A 5974-nucleotide genomic window follows, 5' to 3' on the forward strand; every position below is an offset into this window, starting at 1 on the left:
TAGATCTTCTTTCAACATGCTGTAATAAATTTGTGATTTATGGAAACTTAGGACTGTTAAATGGACATTGCCGATTAAATGTGTACAAAGAAATATTAAGTGGCAGAAGACAGTCAACTTGGGTCTGCCAAGAAAAAGCCACAGAGCAATTATATGCTACTGAGCGAAGGAGGCAAAAAGAAACGTTGGAGGATAAGAAAATGCCTGAAAGTAAGTTTTGTTAAAGAAAGCTATCACAAGTGAGTGGTAAATCTCAATAATCCAAACAGACGCAGGGTTTAAAAATACATACAATACCAATGAAGAAGATGGTGAAAGGTCGATACGCTAACGTTAGGCCATCACAGAAAAGAAACGCAGACCAGGATGACTGAATAGGATTAAACTACATAAGTTAATTTTAAAAAAATTAGAACTTAGATTCTTGTTTTCTACACACAAATAGGAATTTGATATCCATCCAACTGTCATGTCGCAAAGCTTGAAAGCGAAGTTCTGAATTCCTCTCGTGCTTTTTGAACTTTTTAATTTACCGAGTCGAAAGCGCATTATCCGAGCTTATTCAAGCTCGCAGGACTAACCGGGCCAGTTATTAAGCTCTCCGGGACACCAATTAAATAACAAAGGCATCGAGACGACATTAATGATTTTAATCTGATCGCAGTGTGCCTTTTTGGCCCCCTTTGAATAACGATAGGGTGCGGACCGTGCGTCAGATCCGACTATTTAACCGGCCCGTTGGACATCGCCGAGCGGACATCTGTTCGAATCGTTGAATTCAAGAACCAATACGCGTCTCACCGGGAGGGCAAATGAGCCCAAAAGGGGTTGCACCCTTCAAAAACATTTAAGGGCCAAGTTGAAAGCCGTTAATACAATTCTACGGACATACTAATTTAACTGCGGAGCCGGATTCAAGATGCCGAAACGGCTTGTTCGCATTGTGTTCTCTATGAATAAGAGATATCTGTCAGAGTGTTATGAAAGTTTACCATATTTGCCGATAATAAGCACCCGATTGTATCTTGTCTGTATTTTCCAAAAAACAATCAAACCAATAGAAATAGTGTTCAATAAAACACATTTTACTAACAGCAAGAGTATTTTTTAATGTACAACATCCATTGAAATTAATAGAATTTTTTTATATAATGAAACAGGGATTTTATAGCACTGATACCTAATAAAAGCATATCAAATTTGAATTTTCGACTAACGCTAGAACCAATTGCAATCATTAACATGCCAAATCTAAACAGGGATATTCATTTTTCAACCCCCTCTCGTCAGTTGTCATGATACATCTAGGTTTGATCATTGATGATCATGTTTTCCCCTTTATCCTTCTCTCTTGAAGATACTGGTCATTTGAAAAAATAAATGCAACAAAATAGTGACGAACAGTTGTCGAAAATATGCATATGGTCTGTACCATTTATGTAGTCATTATTAACTCTTTTCAATTAATTAATATTTAAGTCGAGATAAAAAAGTCAGTGTCACGAGCGGGATTCGAACCCACGACCTTCGGCTATATACGCCGCTGCTCTACCACTTGAGCTATCGTGACTTCGACCCACTCGGACATTTAACTTCCCACCACAACCCAACGTTTTGAAAAATGGCGTCATGGAGGAAAAATTCGAAAGGTTGGGTTGAGGTGGTCCGAGTGGATCAAAGTCACGATAGATCAAGTGGTAGAGCAGCAGCGTATTTAGCCGAAGGTCGTGTGTTCGAATCCCGCTCGTGACACTGACTTTTTTTACCTCAACCAATAACGTACTTAAAAATAAATTAATTGAAAAGAATTTTGTAGGTCAATCGGACCACGAAACCTAATCGGTTATTATTAACATATAGACTGACATCCAAGCATAGAATTGTTTTCCATAGTACAATAGAGAAATTCGGGTACTTAAGACGGCTTATCGAAATGAGAATCTAACTAGTTATCCTGCCTAATGGCAAGCTGATAATGGTAAGGTTTCCACCAGTTGAAAGGCGAGATGCCAATACCAGCCAATAAGAAGAAAAATAAAGCAAGTTGCCACCTCGTTTGTAGCCTATTCTCCATCAAATCTTGCGCCCCAAATTAATCCTTTTTAATTTTTAAATTAACCTTTTCAATTTTGAATTAACAATTTAAATTAACTCATTTTAACTTTGAATGAACTTTTTAATTTCAAATTAACCCTTTCCTCGTGCATTAAAAAACTTAGGAAATGGTACGAATATAATAACAATGTTTTTGAGTTGCAACAAAAAGAATTATACAGAATAAATTACTAAAAGTTTTACGGAATGGTAAAAACCGTCCGGTGGAAGTTAAAGCAATTGAAAACGCTTATTATTACATGACGATGAAATAGGAAATAAAAACAACTGATAAACTTGATGATAATATAAGTAATACGCACAAGAGTAATAAGGGCCTTTGAAAAGAGGATATGAAATATAATCGTGTAAATTAAAATTATGTCAATTCAGTTTTGTTTTACTACAAAATAATTGGGTTCTTAGAAGATCATATGAAAATTAATTACAACTAGAATGAAAATTCGTATACAAATAAATGTTAAAATAAATTCTTGTTCTTTTAAGATAGTTTTTAGTATTTTAAAACCATATGAAAATTATTGACAATTAAAATTTAAATTATGTAAAATAAATTATAAAAATGTAGGATTCTTTTTTTAATTAAAAATGTAAAAATTGTGGTTTGGGAATGTTGTTTTCTTCACCAATTAGTTTATATTTAAAATAATTTTCTAATTAATAGAATCATTCGTTTTTATATTTAATTTTTAATTTCTTTGTAATTAATTTTCATATGGACTGATAGAGCTTAATTACATTAAATTTGATTTTTCTGTTTCTAATGCAGGAATTTTTCTTTAAAAGCTCACACGTGCATTTAGAAAAGACTAATTTGTAATGTACCACGATTAATTTGGAGATTAAAAAAGTTAATTTGATGCAAAAAATTTTGTTTCATTATATTTTTTTAAATGATTTCTTAGAGATCGCTATGCTTTTTATGATCATTTTTTATAATGAATTCACACGATTATTTCATACGGCTATTAAAGAGCCTAGTTTCTTTAATTACCTAAGTAAACAAACCTCCTACAAAATGTGCCATTATTCTTAAGTACAATTCAGTCAAAAATTTGGAATTTGCAAAATTGAAAACACACGCCAAATTATTTTTTTTATTAGATAATTTTAAAATTTGGCCTATTTGTAGACTTCATATATATAACATAATTAATATATGTTATATTAATGTATGATATATTTATATGTTATAATTAATATATCTAAACTTTTAATAGGTACATCTTACCTTTCAAGAAGACTAATAAATAAGTAACATTGTTTATTAATAAAATTTAAAAAATTAATACTTTTTAAATCTATTATATTGCGTGGTCCGATTGGCCAAATAACTTCTTTCATGAATTAATCTTTATGTAAGGTATTGGTTGAAATGAATGAGCCGAAGGTCGTGGGTTCGAATCCCGCATGAGACACTAACTTTTTCATTTCAATCAATACCTTACAGACAGATTAATTAATTGAATTAATAGTTTTGTTTATATAGATCTTTACATATATCATATTTTAGTGTATCTCGAAATTATGCAACCAACCGTTTCAGATTGACCTGTTTTACAAATTAGATAAATATTTTACGCTAAAAAATTAATTATATGATTATTTGAACTTTTAAATAATTGATACTCTTCCTCCTTTTTTGGTAGATGGTGCAAGAATTTCGAAAAGCTTGAAACTATATAGTATTAATATTTTTTAGATTACTAATTTTTATCAATTTCTGTATATTAAAATTCACACGTTTTGTTTAAAATTTAAAATAATTTATCGTAATTTGTACCTAGTTGCATTCTTGATTTCACTTCATATTTATTCTTTCATCTAAAAATGGTCGCGGGGGCCGTGGTTGGCGGAGTGCGTATCGTGCGACGGCGGAGGGAGAATCTGACAGTGCTGAATTGACGCCCTGGACCTGTGATGGATTTAGGTGGTGGCCCAGCAACTGGACCTTTCTGCGAAGGTCTTCAAGTGAGACAATAATTAGAAAATTGTCCTTTGACGGCTTTCGTCCCCGTGACCAGGCGGCGGTTTCGTTTCCCTCGAATGTCACGGTCCGTGCGTGCTTGCATTGTGGCCAACTTACGTACATCAAGCCAGAACATGACCTACAATAAAATGGACCTTTTACTTGCCTAATTATAATAGACGAAGCAATGCGCATCAGAAGTGTAAAAAAATTAAAGAATTTAGTTTTCCTAACACGCTTCGGCGGTACAGAGAAGATTAGCATGGGCCATGCGCAAGAATGACACGCGAAATTGTGAATTTAGTTTTTCTATTATTACAGTTTATTTCTTCAAAGGCTTCATTTAACGTTGAGGGTTAATAAGATATTGTAATTTTTTTGACGCCCTCGCCTTTATAAAGCATCATATTCCATTTGGTATAAAACCTACGACAACAGCCCTACAGCTCTCAGCTGGGTTGGTCACTAATTAAATATATCCAGCGCGAAAAAAAATTAAAGGGTGGTGAAAGGTTCCTGCCCCCCTCCCCCAAAAAAAAGTTTTCCCCCACAAGTTTCCCCGGCGGATCCCGCGGGACGAAAAGCCTGGACAATGTAGAAAATCGAATATGTTAAAGTGGGCTGTGCCCGGACGAACGGAAAGTGGGATAGTGGAAGGGGGTGTGATGCTTTCAAAGGGGTGAAAAGGCCCAATCAATGAGTCATGGATTTTAATTTAAATTAAGTGAAGAGGATGGAAGCCGGCGGGGTGGGAGCCACCCCCGTTAATTATGAAAAAAACGTAATTGCATCTGCTTTAGCCGGTGTCGGCCCGAGCCGGGGTTAAACAGACAAGTGCGGAGGGGGGGTCGGCTTTGCATATGATTAGCGATCCGGGGAAGGGTGCCGAACGGAGCGGACGCTGAAGGGTGACTCCCCGGGAAAAAATCAACTCGACTGGGATGAATTAAATTTTTTTAATATTAATTTACCCACTGCGAGTCTGCTGTGTTCTACCCATGTGCATGTGTGTGTTGTGGTATTGAATTCCACTGGGCTCCCTCCCGCGTGTCGGTGAAACCCGGTTACAAGGTCGGAACGCATGCTGGAAAAAATGGAGGGTCATTCTGGGGAAAAAGTCGCAAGTGATTAAAACACTTCCCAATTTGAAAGGCATGACAAGTGGCCAGACTTGAATTTCAACTCTCATAAATATTTATAATGTTTTACACTCATTTTTTATTCCTCTGGACGTAAAACTTACTGAAAAAAAAGGTTGAATTATTAGAATATAAATAACCGATATCAAATACTAAATTGTTTAAGGCACGCAGAATATTTTTGTTATAGTCATCATAATGGTGCTGAATAATATTTTGCAACTACCTTATCTGATAAATTTTCTAACAGCAAAGATTATTGCGAGTAATTACTGTAGACCTTTTCGACCTATGTCCACTTAACACCATTCTCGCATAAACACGTGAAGCATAATTTTAAAGCTTAAAAAATAAAAATATTTTTCTTGCCGAAAAACCGAACACTACCATATATTGTTGTTCAAAGTAACAGGCAAAGTAATGTCGAAATCCCTTATTCATTTCTCATCATTTCTTATGATTTGAAATTTGTATTTTAATAAACTTTACGGCGCTTTTCTTTGCATTCTGTATTTTCCTTTAGTTGGAAAGGCCTTTTCGGGCTGCTCTGAGCTCCTCCTCAGCTTCTACTAGAAAGCATAAAAAAACCCTAATGCTGAACAGCATCAATAGCATTGTTAATGGCAGCCCTTGGAGGACCTGACTCGTAGAAGATGGGCCATCCTCATCCGATTAAGAATAGACCATGCGCAGTGGACCTGGACACTTACTTTCTTCCAAAGCCCGCGTAGGGGAGGTCCCGGGTTCGAAT

The 5974-nt window shown here is 35.2% G+C and overlaps 1 non-coding gene and 1 pseudogene across 1 annotated transcript; one reads left to right on the plus strand and one right to left on the minus strand.

The window, feature by feature from the left end:
* Positions 1–1497: 1497 nt before the first annotated feature.
* Positions 1498–1570, minus strand: Trnay-aua. The gene has a single exon. It is a non-coding gene; the product is annotated as a tRNA-Tyr (tRNA).
* A 2756-nt stretch (positions 1571–4326) lies between these two features.
* LOC112128202 lies at positions 4327–4398 on the plus strand (annotated as a pseudogene).
* The last annotated feature ends 1576 nt before the right edge of the window (positions 4399–5974 follow it).

Source organism: Cimex lectularius, unplaced genomic scaffold (assembly GCF_000648675.2).
Source record: "Cimex lectularius strain Harlan isolate CLEC.00 unplaced genomic scaffold, Clec_2.1 scaffold271, whole genome shotgun sequence".
In the NCBI taxonomy this organism is placed as follows: domain Eukaryota; kingdom Metazoa; phylum Arthropoda; class Insecta; order Hemiptera; family Cimicidae; genus Cimex; species Cimex lectularius.